Source organism: Schistocerca serialis, chromosome 11 (genome assembly GCF_023864345.2).
Source record: "Schistocerca serialis cubense isolate TAMUIC-IGC-003099 chromosome 11, iqSchSeri2.2, whole genome shotgun sequence".
NCBI lineage: Eukaryota > Metazoa > Arthropoda > Insecta > Orthoptera > Acrididae > Schistocerca > Schistocerca serialis.
Genome location: NC_064648.1, coordinates 92851290 through 92868196, shown reverse-complemented (window position 1 = coordinate 92868196; position 16907 = coordinate 92851290). Strand labels below are relative to the sequence as shown.

Genomic DNA, 16907 nt, shown 5'->3' with positions numbered 1-16907 from the left:
CACGTAAGTGCTACGGTGATGCTTTGGGAACTCAAATGGGAATCCCTGGAGGGAAGGCAGCATTCTTTTCGAGAAATACTATTGTGAAAATTTAGAGAACTTGCATTTGAGACTGAGTGCCGAATGGTTCTACTGCCAGCAACATACATTGCGTGTTAGGACCAAAGATATAAGATATGAGAAATTAGGGCTCCTACAAAGGCGTACAGACAGTCATTTTTCCCTTGCTCTATTTGTGAGTGAAACAGGAAACAAAATGATTAGCAGTGGTACAGTGTACCCACCACCACACACCATATGGTGGCTTGTGGAGTATCTCTCTAGATGTAGATGCAGATGCCTGGGTTGTAGGGAAGGAAGCATTTGATGTAGACGGGGTGGTAGCTTTCATAAAGTGTAGGTATTGTTGGTTTTATATGGACTGAGGTTTGGATGTGAGCTTCAGTGAGGCAGAAGTCAGCATGAAAGGAATTTTCTTTGGGTTTGAAAAAAGACCAGGTGAATTTGATTTGGGAAAATTAGTTAAGTTTTTGCAGGAAGAGGAGGAGAAATTGTTCTTCACCACGAGTCCAGACCACAAAGATGTTGTCGGTGAATCTGTATCAAACCGGGGGGGGGGGAAAGCTTATAGGTTTTGGGGAATGCATCTTTCATGCACCCATGAAATGGTTGTCGTAGGAATGGGGTGCCCTGGTCCCCATGGCTTTGCCTCTGGTTTGTTTGCAGGTCTGGTCCTCAAACGTGAAGTAGTTATGGGTAGGGCCGGAGCTGGCTTGTGTGACAATAAAGGAAGTTTTAGAAAGACTTTCAGGCAACTGTTGGAAGAGGTGGCATTCTAGGACAGAGAGACCATGTGTATGTGGGTATTAGTGTAAAGCAAAGTTGTGTTGATGGTACATAACAAGGATAGCACCCTGTGGGAGAGCATTGGAAATAAATTGGACACATTCCAGGTGGTGATTGGTGTAGGAGTTGGACACAACTATTGAGGTATTTGAGCAATTAGAAACACAGATTCTTAAGATGGTGAGAGGTTTTGTTCAAGTTTATGGCTGGCTTCAAGGAGAACCACACTGAGTGTGTTAGCACATTAAGGGGCTGAGAGGTAGGATTTTCAAGAGAGAAAGCAGCTGTTGGGAATGGCAGTTTGGGAGGCAGTTTATTTGTCAAGGGCAAGGTGGGTAAGGAGTACAGATTTTTCAGTCTGGAATATAAGGAGGGAATGGTAGAATAAAGGGCCACATCCAAAGATGGGTCTTGGCCTTTGGGAACAGAAACAAAGGTTAAGCATGTTGGGAATGTGCGTTTCGCGGGGAGCATGCAAGGGATAAGTGCCTGCAGGTGCACTATTCTCTGTGCCCTCGGTGGCTCAGATGCATAGAGCGTCTGCCGTGTAAGCAGGAGATCCCGGGTTCGAGTCCCAGTTGGGGCACACATTTTCAACATGTCCCCAATGAAGTATATCAACGCCTGGTTACAGCTAGGGTGTCCATTTAATTATCATTTCGTTCTAGCAAAGCTGCATGGTCATCTACGGTAACTGTTCTTTCGGGAACAGATACTACCGTCATATATAGTTAAAAAATATGGCTTCCCGGCCATTGACCTTCTTGTGTGAACGCACACACTATGCCCGAACTTGTACGGGACTTGGTAGATTAATCTGCCACGAGTAATGAGAATGATGGGCGAACATCTATTAGGCGCACTACGAATGTAGTGGTGTGGACATGTTGGGAATGTGCATCTCACGGGGAGCATGCAAGGGATAAGTGCCTGCAGGTGCACTATACTCTGTGCCCTCGGTGGCTCAGATGCATAGAGCATCTGCCATGTAAGGAGGAGGTCCCGGGTTCGAGTCCCAGTCAACGCACACATTTTCAACATGTCCCCAATGAAGTATACCAACGTCTGGTTGCAGCTAGGGTTTCCATTTAATTATCACTTGATTGTGGAATTAATCAAGCCTTAAAAAGGAGTAATTTTGCTGTAGTGTTTCTAGAACAGTTTTGACATCTTGTGCTGAGTTTGATAGCGTTATCTTTATGAACAATCAGTAAATCACTCAGAGCATATTTCCTGACGGACTTAAATACGCTGTCACACCAATCTAGAAACTGGACAAACACAGAAAATCACTTTTAATTACAGAACTATATCACTCCTTTCAGGCTTTTCAAAAGTGATTGAGAAAGTGGCATGTGATAGAATACGGACTCAATTAACTGAAGAGAATTTGTTAACTGCCTCCCAGTTTGGCGTTTATAAAGGATTATCCACACACAAAGCAATACAAGGCCTCTGAAATAAAGTCTTAGCTAGCGGAGCTAAACAAGAAAAAAATCTTATTGTCATATTCTGTGAGCCAACCAAACCCTTTGATTGTGTGGAACGCAAAGTTATACTTTGCAAAATAAAGCATTACAGCATTAATGGTGTCTCTCTTGCATGGATGGGACCTTACCTTCATGACAGGAACAGACTGTACCTCAGGCTTGAAAATAACTTCAGAATGGAGGAACATAACACATGGAGTGCCACAATGATTGGTACTAGGCCTGCTCTTGTTTCTAACCTACAAACACTGATCAGCCAGACCATTATGACCACCTGCCGAATGGCTGGTTGGTACCACATCTGCACACACAAGTCACCTAATTCCTGTAAGGGGGGTGATGAGCTCTGATGCCAGTTTCAGTCACATCCCAGATGGGTTTGGTCGGGTTCACATCTCGAGAGTTGGGGGGCCAGCACATCAATTGGGACTCGCCACTGTATTCCTTGAAACACTCGATCACACTCTTTTCATTGTGACATGGTGCATTATCTTGCTGAAAAATGCCACTGCCATCAGGAAACATCAACATCATGAACTATGTGGTCTGCAACGAGTGTACAATACTCCTTGGCCCTCATGGTGCCTTCCACAAGCTCCAATGGTCCCATGGATGTTTACATGAAAGTTCCCCAGAGCACAATGTAGTTGCCACCAGCTTGTATCTATCCTGAAGTATGGGTGTCAAGGAGCTGTTCCCTAAAAGACTGGGACTCATCACACTGTGCGATGCTCTTCCACTACCCCAACGTCCAGTGCTGATGGTCACGAGTCCATTTCAGTCGTAGTTACCGACATTATAATGTTAACATTGGCACTTGCCAGGGTCTTCAGCTGCAGAGGCCCTTCGTTAGGAGTGTTCCGTCTTCTGTGTGTTCAGACACACTTGTACTCTACTCAGATTAACGTCCGATGGCACAAGTTGCTACCTGTCCTGTTTTACGAGTCTACTCAGCCTACAATGTCCAACATCTGTAGTGAGCGGTGGCTACCCAACCCTCTGACATCTAGACTTGGTTCCACCTCGGTTTCGCCATGTGTTGAAGACACTAATCACAGCACTCCTTGAACACCTGACAGGTTGTGCTGTTTCCGAAATGCTCGTGCCAAGCCTCCGGGCCGTTACAGTCTGCCCTCGCCCAATCTCAGATAGATCATGTACCTTCCCCATTGTACACACAGACAGCATGCTCACCGATACAACATATACCGTGCATGTGCTGGACTATGTTATTCCTCGGCAGGTGACACTGCTATCACCTTGACGGATTTATATTTATAGTAGGTCGATGGTTTAGTTCTGTATCATTTTTTTATGGTACAATCTACATCCCCCAAAATATTGTTCAAGCTTTTAGTAAGGGTTCGAAGTTTTTTTAATAACCCAATAGTCCAAAATACTTTGAGTTGCTTTCATGCTATGCCCCCAACCACGGCCGCCTGTATTAGAGGCCGGAGGACTGAAATGTGGCAACGTTACGTTAAGGTCTACCGCATGGCTGTGACTATAAGGTACCGAACGGAAGCAGTTGTTTACATACTTTAAAGGTGTCTGTTTTATCCGAAATTACAGTGTAATTACGCTATACTGGACTTATAGCAAGTAGTCGTGACTACAGTTGAAGATATAACACAATGTAAGTATACAATTCTGTGAAGTTTGCAGTGTTTTTACATGTATATGTGCAAGTGTGCTACGTGAACAACTTTCGTCTACACAATTGCAAGGAAAGTTCTACTATATTCTAGATACAATTTGAAAATAAAGTTTTGAATTCATAAGTTTAGTATCAGAATCTTCTCCTAAGTGATTTTGTGTTAATAGTATGAATATTTCTACACATTTGATTCTGTTTGTAGACTTCTGTTTCGTGATATCCAAGCAGTAGAAAAAAACCAGTCCACTCAAATTCTCATTTGCTATTTTTACATAATAGTATTTTGATTTAAGATGTTAGCAATTAATGCATCATTCTATTTGCAGATGCCAGAAAAATGTTGTGTTCCTGGTTGCAACAGCAACTACAAATCCAGCAAGGAAGAGGGTTACATCTCAGTGTTCAGATTCCCTACTGAAGAGGAAAACAGAAAACGGTGGACAAGAAATATCCCCAGAAAGGACTGGACTCCATCAAATAGAAGTGTCGTTTGCATTAAACATTTTGAAGAATGTGATGTATCAAGAGTGGAGATTTACAAGGACTCTGATGGGAACTGTCACGAGTTTCCTCGTCAAAGGCCATTGCTTTTACCAGAAGCTCTGCCAAAAATATTCCCTGGGTTACCGTCGTATTTAAATAAGGTGCAGCCTCCAAGAAGGTGTGACCCAGAAATAAGAAGGAAGCGTGCACGCCATGAAGAGGAGGAGAAGAATGAAGCCATGCTAAATGAGGACATTATTGCAAATTTTCAATGTTTGTGTGCTGAGTACCAGGATAGAATAAACAGTGTAGGAAAGTGGAGTGTTAGTGTTAAAGAGAATAAGATATTCTTTTATACTATAGATTTTTCTGAAGACATTCCTCAGGTCAGAGCGAGTATGGAAATTAATGACAAACTCATTTCAAGTGTGTGTGTGAATGGTTTCATTCTGTCACATGAGCAGCTCAGCTGGATTTTACCTTCCTCACTTAGAGTAACCAGATGGTCACAAATTGAAAATATTTTGAGTAGAGTTATCAACTGTGATAGCTACACACTCACCTTTAGTTCTCTTTTAAATGAATTAAAGAATATTGTAAAGAAACTTACTCTGCATTGAGAAGCTAATCCAAATTGCTGTGCCACACTCTTGTTTCTGTTGGAACAGATAGATTTGTTGGCAATGAATAAGCGGACATATTCGGTTGATATGATGATGCATGCATTTATCATCCACAACCAATCTCCAGCATGCTATGCAGCACTCCGGTCAAGTGGATTGCTTACCTTACCACATGTGAAACACATTCAGCAGCTTTCATCTTCACTGAAGATTTGTCCAACCAATAAATCACAAAATGCCCATTTTCTTAAAATTGTTGTGGATAAATTAGATGAGAGAGAAAAATTTGTAATTCTGCAAGTGGATGAAATTTATGTTAAGCCATGTATTCAGTTTAAAGGGGGGAAACTCCATGGATATGCAGAAAATAATGCCCCATCTGAGGCAAGAACTGTACTTGCCTTTCTCACATCATCTTTATATGGCAGTTTCAAAGAAGTTGTTCATTTGGTTCCTGTCAAACAGTTTTCAGGCTCAGATCTCCATAAATTAACACTTAATGTGTTGCAGTTTCTTTCCTCATGTGGTCTGACTGTTGTTGTTATTATATCTGATAACAACAGAATTAATAGGAATATGTTTTCACTATTGGTAAAAAATTCCAGCAGTCCATATTCCTTTCTGTCATGTGGTTCCCCTGTATTTGTAATGTTTGACACAGTTCATTTGTTAAAAAGTATTAGGAACAACTGGTTGAACCAGAGGGACAGTGACAGAACATTTAAATTTCCCCATTTTGACTCAACAGCCAATGATCTGCTAATGCTCGACCAGCTTTTGAAATTAGCTCCTCGGTTGACTCACAAGTCAGTGTATCCCAGTAGCTTAGAAAGACAAAATGTCAGTCTTGTCTGCAATATTTTTAATGAGACAACACTTGCAGGCTTAAAAGCTGAATATGGTGAAATTTCAGGAACTGTACACTTTGTTGAAATCATTCTCCGTTGGTGGAATATTATTAATGTTAAGAACTGTACAAAGGGAATTCACAAACAAAATGAATTGTGTCTGCCTTTCACTAGTGCTTCTGATGACAGGCTTGAATTTCTTGACAAATTTTTAGCTTGGTTAGAGAGATGGAGGGCTTTGGACACTACCAGTTGTCTGACCACAGACACTCATCAGGCACTGTATCAGAGTACTTCTGTTATTTCAGAAGTTGTTGAATATTCTTTCAGTGGTGTAGGTGTGCAATATCTTCTCACGGGAAAACTACAAACTGATAATTTGGAATCAAGGTTTAGTAGGTATCGTCAATTATCGGGTGGAAACTATAACGTTTCTGTAACCCAGGTATTTGAATCTGAAAAGAAGTTGCGTATAATGAGTGTTTTGGGAATAAAGTCTGCAAAATATGGCCCAGTAAAATTTTCTCCAGAAATAATGAATGACAAGCATCTCAGATGTAATGTCTACAGATGTTGACGTGAATCCGTTTGTTAGTGTTTTGAACTACATAGGCAATGAAACCGTTGATGTACACCAATCTGTGCTTCTGTATGTTTGTGGTTATGCAGCACACAAAACAACACAATTGCTCAGTTGTACAACATGCACTGATTTTGTTTTAGGCACACATACCACAGATAAATATTTTGATAACCTTGTCCGAAGTGGATTGACTGTGCCATCAGATATTGTTGTGGAACTTGGCACTTTTGTATATACAATTATGCAGCTTTTAATATCTGAAGAGTATGAAACAAAATTCTTCACTTGTCAAAATCAAAAGCAGTTACTACTCAATCTGGTTGGCCAAGGAGTTAAATCACATGTTTCTCTGCAAATATTTGTAACAGATTCATGTCTCTGTGGAAGGCCACTTACTGATATCTACAAAAAGCTGGTTTCCATTATGTGTAACATATTGTTAAATAATTATACCAAACTCCAAAATGATCATTTAATATGTTCCAAGAAGGAGGGAGTTAATAGAAAATTAAAAACATTACATAACTTTTGACACAAAATTATGAAATTTCTTTCTTACCCATAACCTCAGTCCTTAAATGCTTCGATTAGTACTGGTAAGGAGGAGGTCGCCACTATGAAATAAACTTTAATGCACTGATAAATTTCAGTCATGCTTCTTATGCAAATCCTACAGCAAGGTCCCCAGTTCATTCTGACTCAGAAAGATGTGTGAAAGTATTTAAATAGATTGTGTATCACCTATGATTTTAAAAGAAATCTAACATACCAATGAACAATACACAAAAAAGTTCGTTAAAAATTATTATTATTATGCCACCCTCATATATAAAGGTGTGAAAGATATGTTGCAGCTGCCAGAAACTTTTATATTAGTTTGTCATTTATATAGGAAGGAACATGACAATACATTTCAAATAACAGACTGAAATAATTGCAAGTCTGCAAATAATGTTACTAGGCACCTCACAAAATTGTTTGCTGAACTTGTATCTCCAAATCTCGGGTAAGAAACGTCATAGTATACTGCTATGAAGCACATGTGAGTTATTTAAAAGTTCATCGTTGCAAGGAAACGAGAATAAAATGCGTAATTCCGACATAAAGTCGGCGTAATACTGCGAGAAATTAGCTTTTCCAGGGTACTGTGTTATTTATAGGGCCCAAATCTACAAAAAAAGAAAGTGATTGCGTATTTATATCTGACACGTCGTCTGCAATCGGCGAAATCTAAACTTCAGTCTGACATGCGTAACCGAAACAGATTTTCGGGATTAGCAATGACTGATGCAGCAAATGGGCGATCGAAATAATTTGAAAAAAGCAGTCTCGATATAAAAAAATTCTCACTTCCATGTCAGTGAGAGAGTGATTTTCGATTAAGTAAAATGAAGATACAACAGGTTCACGTAATTTAAACGCCTTTAGAAATAGAATTAATGTTTGAAACAACTTAAAAAAAATAAATTTGTGATATTGAGGAGCGTGTAGTGATACTTTCGCGATTTTGATCTGCCTGCAGCTGTTGGGTAAAAAGCAATAATTTGGTTTTTGTCGCCAAAGCTACGTAGTACGTTGGTAGCTTTGGTCTCTGTTCATTTGTTTTAGTTATTCCGTAATAATATATGGAGCAATATGTTTGTTATTGGTTACAAACAAAAACAAATGAATAATAGTGTGGTAACGGGATTACTGTGTTCAGTAATGCCCGATTTGAATTCAAAAAACGTTACCGAAGATCTGCAGTTTTTGTACATTTTAATACATGGCTGTAAGTGGTTGTACGTCACTAGTGTACCGCTTTTGCTGTTAATCAAGGCCTGTGAACAAATAGTACAGTAACTTGAAGAATGAGCATGTAATGTGATGCAAGTATTTATCATCCTTGTTATTCGTTTATTTTTGAAACTATGTTAGGTACGTCACGTTACATTGAAAAATGCGTAAGCGTTGGCAGACAGACAGATGGTTTCAGTTTTGCCGTAATTGAAGCTCATAATATACATTTGAACTTCATCTCACTCATACCACTACTCTAACACTTCTTCCACTGCCTTAATTTTGTACCCAGCGTAGTCTATACTAGATCAGACAAATTTGATTAAGTTTTGGACCTTGATGTCCCAGTTGTCTCAGATTTTTTGAACATCTGGCCATACCCAGGTAGTTAACAAACACCGCGAATTCCAACAGCGTTTCCCTATGCTAGACTATTTTCTTCGAAATCGTGATAAACTGCGTGAATTCCCAAACCTTTTGAGAAATATTTCTGCATATAGCTCTATAACTATTGAAGCTAGATAGTTAACACTTGTCAGTTGAAAGCATGTGAACTATACGTTAATTACTGTCAGATTAAATTTTCCTTGCAAAAATTGAAGAAAAAATCTATTTGAAAATCTCAAAAACACACTTTTTATTTTTCTAAGAAAAATGTGTTGCTGCCGTATTTCTGTTTGCTTTTGATAAAATTTGAAGGTGAGGAGAGGATGAGTAGAAAGGGGAATTGATTTTTAAATGTACAAGTCTACTGCACTACATTGATTTTTCTTAAGTTACAAGGGATCATCAATAATGAGGAGTGGAAGTTTTGGTGTAGCTTCTATTCTACTTTTAGATGATAATTACGCTGTTATGTTATTGGAGAGATTTTTTTAGAAATTTGTGGTAAGGTCTTATGAGACCAAACTGCTGAGGTCATCGGTCCCTAATGTTATTAAGGGGCAATCAGTTTTCTTATGATACAAGATGACTCGCAAGTTCTCATAACCTATAATTTTGCTGAAAATTACTCATTTGTGCTTTGATGTATGAAATTCAGTCTTACCGGTGGACCGTCGGCCAATCCACAATGCATCCTTCGGTTGCATACTGCAATGAGGATAATACTGAATTCGGATACATGTATTACACATAGACATTTTAGAATGCGTAAAATGCAGCACAGTGATATTTAATGTTTTCCATTCAACAGCCTATCTTAAAATGGCAGCATTCACAAGACTTCAACAATAATGAAGGAGAATTCACTGTCTTCTCATAACAAATTGTAAAAGTGCTTATAGCATATTTATGGGCCAGTGACAACAGACTTTCTGCTAATGCGATGTCGATTTGAAAATGAAATTATGACACACAAACAGCTGTGCAATAATAGCTCAAGAAACCATTGTCGGAATCTGTTTTGAACAAAGGAATACCGTCAGAACCAAGCGATTCAGAAATCATCCGAGGGACTTCCCTCTCTCATTCCAATGTGTGAATTTTAGGTTGCAATTCAGCCATATGCTGTGAATGATAAATCAGGTGCACAGACCATAGACCATTCCTAAACAGAAGACTTCTACAGAAAATGTGTCATTGGACCTCGATTGATTGCATCTGCTTGAACCAAGAGTAGCCTACCATTTTTCAAAGTTGATGGTATGTTGCTTGCCAACATTCAAAGAAATTAAAAGTTAGTGTTCTGTGCCCAAAAGGATCAACTGCTTCATTGTTTTTCCTTATCTATATCTTGAAATATCTTACACATCTTAACTGGTTGTACTCTAGGATAAGCTGAGCCCAGTACGGCCACTGGGGAGTCTGTACTTTGATTTTTTATAAACTATCATAATAACCACTTTGTTTGTTCTTGTTTACAATTTGTTGTAAAATCCAAACAAAAGGCATCTTACAAATGAGACTTCAGGTAACATAGCTCAAGTGACTGCTTTGTGTAATCTTATTTTATTCATTTTTATTCTCTTGTGGGAGAAAGGGATTGCTTAAACCTTTCCAAACAAAATGCAAATGATTTTCATTAAAGTCATTGTTAGCCTTTGTTTCTATGGTGGGTAACTTTTATTACTTAAATATATCATCATATTCATACTATATATAGGATTGATAAACATGTAGTTCAGTTCTTAGTAAGACTAATACCATAGCTTTGCTTCTGGAGGAAAGTTGTTGGTAGGTCGATTTGGGAGAGGGGACCAAACAGTGAGGTTATCAGTCCTGAAGAAAAGTCATCATTTCGCAGCTTGTTACTTAAACAACTTAAAATGTACATAATAGAATGGTCTTAACATTGTATCTCAAATACCTTGCTTTCTTTATCTTGAAATTTAACCCATTGTACGAGGGCCGTTCAGAAAGTAACCTCCGGTTGATTTAAAAAAATACACCAAGTTAAATAAAAATATTTTAATATATACATCTTACAACTACATCTTTGCACTATTTTTCTACATAGTCTCCATAGCGATTGAGGCACTTATCGTATCTCTTCACAAGCTTTGAAATTCCTTCTGCATAAAAATCACCCGCTTGTGCCTGGAGCCAGCCTGTGACCGCACCTTTGAGCTCTACGTCGTCATCAAACCGCTGTGACCCGTGTTCTTTTGTCTCAGGGTTCACGTACTTAATCCAGGTTTCGTCACCGGTCACGATTCTGTTTAACAATGGTTCTCCTCCGTCCTCATAACGTGACAGGAAGTCTAATGCAGAGGCCATTCTTTGAGTTTTGTGGTGGTCGGTAAGAATTTTGGGCACCCATCGTGCACAGAACTTACGGTAACCCAATCTTGCTGTCACTATATCGTACAAGAGAGTCTTAGAAATCTGTGGAAAACCAGTAGACAACTCCGACATTGAGAAACGTCGATTTTCACGAACTTTTGCATCAACTGTCTGAACGAGTTCGTCAGTCACCAATGATGGTCTACCACTCCTCTCTTCATCATGAACGTTTTCTCGTCCACTTTTAAATAAACGTACCCATTCACGGACAACTCCTTCACTCATAACTCTTGGTCCGTACACGGCACAAAGCTCACGATGAATAGCTGCTGCAGAATATCCTTTGGCTGTAAAAAACCTTATGACAGCACGCACTTCACATTTGGCGGGGTTTTCTATTGCAGCACACATTTAAACTGCCACAAAAACTAAACTAGCGCAGGTACGACGTTCACTCGACCACGGCTTGATGCCGACTGACCTGTTGAGTGCGTGAACGCACAGATGGCGTCGCTACTCCCCCCACAACCCGCACTGTGACCAATCGGAGGTTACTTTCTGAACCGCCCTCGTATGTAAACAAAAGGACTGTTTTTGACACATACCAAACTTTTTTTAATTTTTTTTTATTTTTATTTTTTTTTTCATTTATTTAAATTGAGCATCACTTTAGATTTCTAATCAAAGCTCAAACCAAGACATTTACATTATTTATGTTGCTGGTGATTGACAACTGTTTGAAATTAATTCGCTAAATAGGAATAACTTGGTACCATTGTATTAGGTACAGATGCTGTACCTTCTGGTGTTATATGAAAATATGTGCCAGACTGGGACTCGAACCCGGATTTCCCGCTTGTCGCAAGGACTCCTCTTACCATTAGGCTATCTGTTCACACCTCCTGGACCGATCCAAACACTGCGTTCCTATACTGTAGTCTTACTTTCATCACTGAATGCCTGCAGCTTAATTCTGTATGCCTGCATTAGTGGGAATAAGACTGCATAGCTATTCATTATAATCTAGGGGCTGCACCAGTATGGAGTATTACGTTAATAATGATTAACAGCCGCTTGAATTCAGATCAAAATAAATTAACTGAATGTGAATTACCTGGTGTCAGCTATTTTAGGTACTAATGTTTTACCTGTTGGTGACATTTGAAAATTTGCACCGGACTGGGACTAGAACCCAGATACCTTGCTTATCGTGAGTGGTTGCCTTAGAATGAAGCTATCTGTGCACACCTCTTGGATCGACACAAACTGCTATACGTTACGTTGTCCTCATCCCGACACCATAGGTGCTGGTCGGTCTGGGAGGCAAGTACAGACAGCCTAATCCTGAGGCGAGCACATGTGATAAGTGGGAAAACTGGGTTCGAGTCTCCATCCGGCACAAATTATCACGTGACCATCTGGTAGGACATCCGTATTGTAACAACTGATGTCAAGTTACTTGGATTCGGTGAATTTATTTCGATCTAAGTCATTTATGTTAACATCAGTTTCAGATTTCTAGCAACAGTAGTTTTGAAGTTTCATGGCAATCTCAAAAAATGCTTCTCTTGTTATTTGAAAAACAAATAACCTGTGCTTCAACAGAATATTACATTTGTTAGGCCTACTTTTTGTTTAGTCTGTGGGTGTATACTGTAAATAAAAAATAATAAATACCTGACACTTTGATGTCAAAATCTTTTGGCGATTTGTTATAAACTAGCCCACAGGTACCAGAAGCACGGGTGATAATTTCTACATTATCCATATTGGTATCATATATCACGTTTAATAATGATGACGATAAGATATGTAATAGTAGTCCTAAGCCTCGACAGTACTAAGAAGAGGAATTGACATTTTGTATTAAATAGTCACAAGGGGACAAGATCACAATAAAGCAATGGACAGCACTAGATCTGCTGTTCCAAAAAGCTGACAAAACAGAATGGGGAAAAATAGCACTGCATTGCACCACATGATCAAATAGTGTTCACTCTGTGACAAACCCCATTGCAGTGTCCTTGCTAATCAGTGAAATTACCTTTTCACCTGTCAGCCCCAAACACACACACACACACACACACACACACACACACACACACACACACACACACACACACACACACACACATTGATTACATTTTGTGTAATGTAGAATGGAGTATATGGGAAGCGGCCTGTTCTTTTCAGTAATCACAAAGTTTTTCATGCTCAAATTGTAAACATTCTTAGTGTGGTATCCACATTTTTAGTGTCTCCCAACTTATCTTCAACCACGTTGTTGCCATTTGACCTGACTTATATCCCTAGCCGTATTGCTTAGCAATCTCCCACCGCAACCAAGATTTCAGGTGAGAAACAGTGCCTTAGTGTTGGCAGTAATAACTAACATTTAGAAGGGTGCATAAACATTTTCAGGAAGCTGTTTCTAGGAGTTCTATGTGACACGGTGGGGTTGGGTGGGACTAGTGAATACAAAAGGGGGGGACCCCAAAATCACTGGAATTTCTTTGTAGAAAGCATTTACTTTATTGTTTTTCAAACACAACCTTGACCTCCTCCTAGGTACACTCCATTAGCATCAATGCACTTGTCCAAATGTTTATTCCAATGTTGGCAATACCTTCTAAATTCATCCTCTTTGTGAAGTGCTAATACCTTCGTGACACTGCGTCTTACATCTTTGATATCGGCAGAAAAGTTCCCTTTAGAGTCTCTTTTTATCCTCAGGAACAGGAAGAAGTCAGAGGGTGGTAAATCTGACGAATAAGGCACAGGGTCAAGGTAGTCGTCTTTGCTGAGGACAAAAACTGGTGAACACTGAGAGCTGTGTGTGTGTGTGTGTGTGTTAGTGTTGACAAGATGCAGGGACCAATTACTGGAATCCCACAAAGTTGGACGTTTTCACACCAAACTCCTGTGCAGACTTTTCATAACTTCCATATAGAGTTGGTGTTCACTGTATGGTCTTGAGGGACAAATTATGAGTGTGCAATCCGTTTGATGCAAAAAAAAAAAAAAAAAAAAAAAAAAAACGTGTCTTCACGTTCGATTTCACTTGCCGAGCTTTTTCTGGACAATGTGGGCCAGTTAACTTCCATAGAATTGACTATTGCGTACTATCTGGATCATGCCGATAGCACTGTTTCTCATCACCTGTGATGATTTTGTTGAAAAAGTTTAGATCGTCTTTGAATGTATCCTTCAGTTTGTGACAGGCTCAAACGTGATGATCCTTTTGATCTGTGGTGATAATTTTCAGCACAAACTTTGCTGCCTCTTTACACCTCCCCAAATCAACAGTCAAAATGCTCTGAATTGAGCTCCAGGACAACCCTGGCATGTCCTCAAATTGGTCAGTTGCCTGCATAGATCTTTGTTAATCAGATCACGCATTTTGCTGACATTGTCCTCGCTCCGAGCAGTCGAAGGGCGATTGGAATGAGGCAGATCTTCAGTGGCCATTTCTCTGATTTTGAACTGAGAAAATTGTTTGTACACTTGAGTTTTGCTGAGAGCATGTTGTTTGTGCGTTGTTTTAATCATCACATCTGTTTCCGTTACTTGTCAAGAACATAGCGGAAACAGCTATGATGATGCAAACAGCTCACAAACAACATGCTCTCCGTAAGACTCAAGTGGTTAAGTGAATTTTGAAAATAAAATGAAAATGATAGTAATGATGAGGAAAATAATAAGAAATGGTAATAGCAAGAAAAAAAAGCATATGTTTACCTTATGTATCAGGAACGTGTGCCTTTTAAAAAGCAGACATAATTAACATGAAAGTTTAAGTAAAAGGAATTGAAGAAAATATGTTTAAGGTCAGAAACTGGTTATTTTCCTTGACTTCAGTAAGTGTGGTAAAACTGTAATAAGCCTGATCATAAACTATTTGTACTGACATTGTTTCACTACTTCTGTGGACTACACTGCAAAGAGAGCCAATTAGCTGTTAGCATGTCTTGCTTAATCATTAATCTTTTAGTTAAACCAGGTTAAGCAATTAATGTAACTACGTGAAGTAAGTTAAATTAACCTTCCCTGAAAATCCATACCAATTAATATTACTGCACCCAGTATAAAACAGTGTAATCCCAGTTTTGTCATGTAGCAGATGAAATATACAAAACCCATTTTAACTTATACAACATAAGAACTTCTTATGTAATTTGTTGTTGGAGAGTCCTAATCATTTATTCACAAAAAACCTTAATCTACACTTGTTAAGGCACCAACATCAGTAAATAATAACTTACCTCTCATACAAGACTTAGAGGATGTTCCTTTTCTTCAAGCATTTTGATTACTGTTAGCATTACCATTTCTGGAGGACTCTCCCTTCTGAGCAATTCCAGCCAAAAACTAGCCAGTGTCTGTAGCAGGGGAAAAAGGAAAAGAATTGTGTCTCTGCAGAGAAAAAAGGGTTTAATTACTATTAGATACATGGGTAAATCAATTGTTATCCACAATTTAGTTATATTTTTGTTTATTTTGGTAGTACTGTCATTTTACGTTGATGACGCATACTTTGTTCATTGGCTGCTCTGCTGTCTATTTGCACCAAAGAAGAGCAATGTTCGGTGATGCTTTTATTGTGGTCAGAAGGCGTATCGGGCCGAAATTCATCGAAGACTTTCAGTACAGTACGGGAATAGTGTTTTGCCACAACGGAGTGTCTAGGAATGGATTGAAAAAGTTCTGAAATGGTCGCACAAGTGTTACACACGATGAAGGAGCCGAACAACCGTTTACCGCCACAAATGAAGAAACCACTGAGCATTCATGTGAAATGATTCTCTTAGATAGACGATTAACTATCGATGAAGTGGCACATCGTCTGCAAATCAGTCACAGTTCTGCCTATGTAATCATCCACAACAGACTTGCGTTTCATAAAGTTTGTGCAAGATGGGTCCCAAATTAACTCACACAGTTGCCTAAACGAATGCGGTTGGACACCTGCAAAAAATATTTGGATTGCTATGGTAATGAAGGGAACAACTTCTTAGACAAGATCATTATTGGTGACGAAACATGGAGCCATCATTACAAGCCGGAAAGTAAACAGCAGGGTGTGGAATGGAAACAACCAAATTCGCCATGCAAGAAAAAGTTCAAGAGACAACCGTCTGCAGGAAAACTGATGCTTACTGTTTTTTTCGACGCACAAGACCCAATACTGGAACATTATGGGGAAAGGGGCACAACAATAAACAATGTACATTATAGTGAGATGTTTACTGCCAGGCTAAAGCCTGCAGTTCGAAGCAAATGCCCAAATGCTGAGGATTGCTGTCAAAAGGTGTTGTGTTGTTGCACGACAAAACCCTTCTGAATACTGCTGCCCACACTGCTGAAACGCCCCAGAAACTCAAATTTGAAGTACTGGATCATCCTCCATATAATCCTGATCTTGCCCGTTCTGACTATCACTTGTTTGGTCCAATCTAACAGGCATTAAGGGGCCGTCGATTTGCCTCGGATGAAGCAGTGAAAGAAGCGGTGCATTCCTGGTTCACAGCTCAACTGAGAACCTTCTTTTATGAGGGAATCAGGAGGCTTATACAACGATGGACCAAGTGTGTTGAAACGCAAGGAGGCTATGTCGAAAAATGATGTTCTTGTTAAGTTTCCTGTTTGATTACAATAAAATTTTATAACTACTTTGTGTATAATAATTGACTTACCCTCGTAGGTTCTTCCTTGTAGCAAGGGGAGAAAGATTTCGCACTACATTAATCTACACCGTGTAGGTGCTCACCCCCCTCCCTCTTTTTTTAATGAAAAGAAGGAAGAAGAAACATTACTTGACCTCAATACTAATTTTAACATTCGCAATTTTAACATTCGCTATGAATTTTTACATCA

General features: G+C 39.3%; 1 long non-coding RNA gene across 1 annotated transcript in view; it reads left to right on the top strand.

The window, feature by feature from the left end:
• Positions 1 to 8158: 8158 nt before the first annotated feature.
• The window catches only part of LOC126427115 (uncharacterized), a 43801-nt gene continuing 35052 nt past the window's right edge, over positions 8159 to 16907 (top strand). The window contains exon 1 of the long non-coding RNA XR_007576533.1: positions 8159 to 8301. This is a non-coding gene — a long non-coding RNA (uncharacterized LOC126427115). The remainder of the gene's footprint in view (positions 8302 to 16907) is intronic.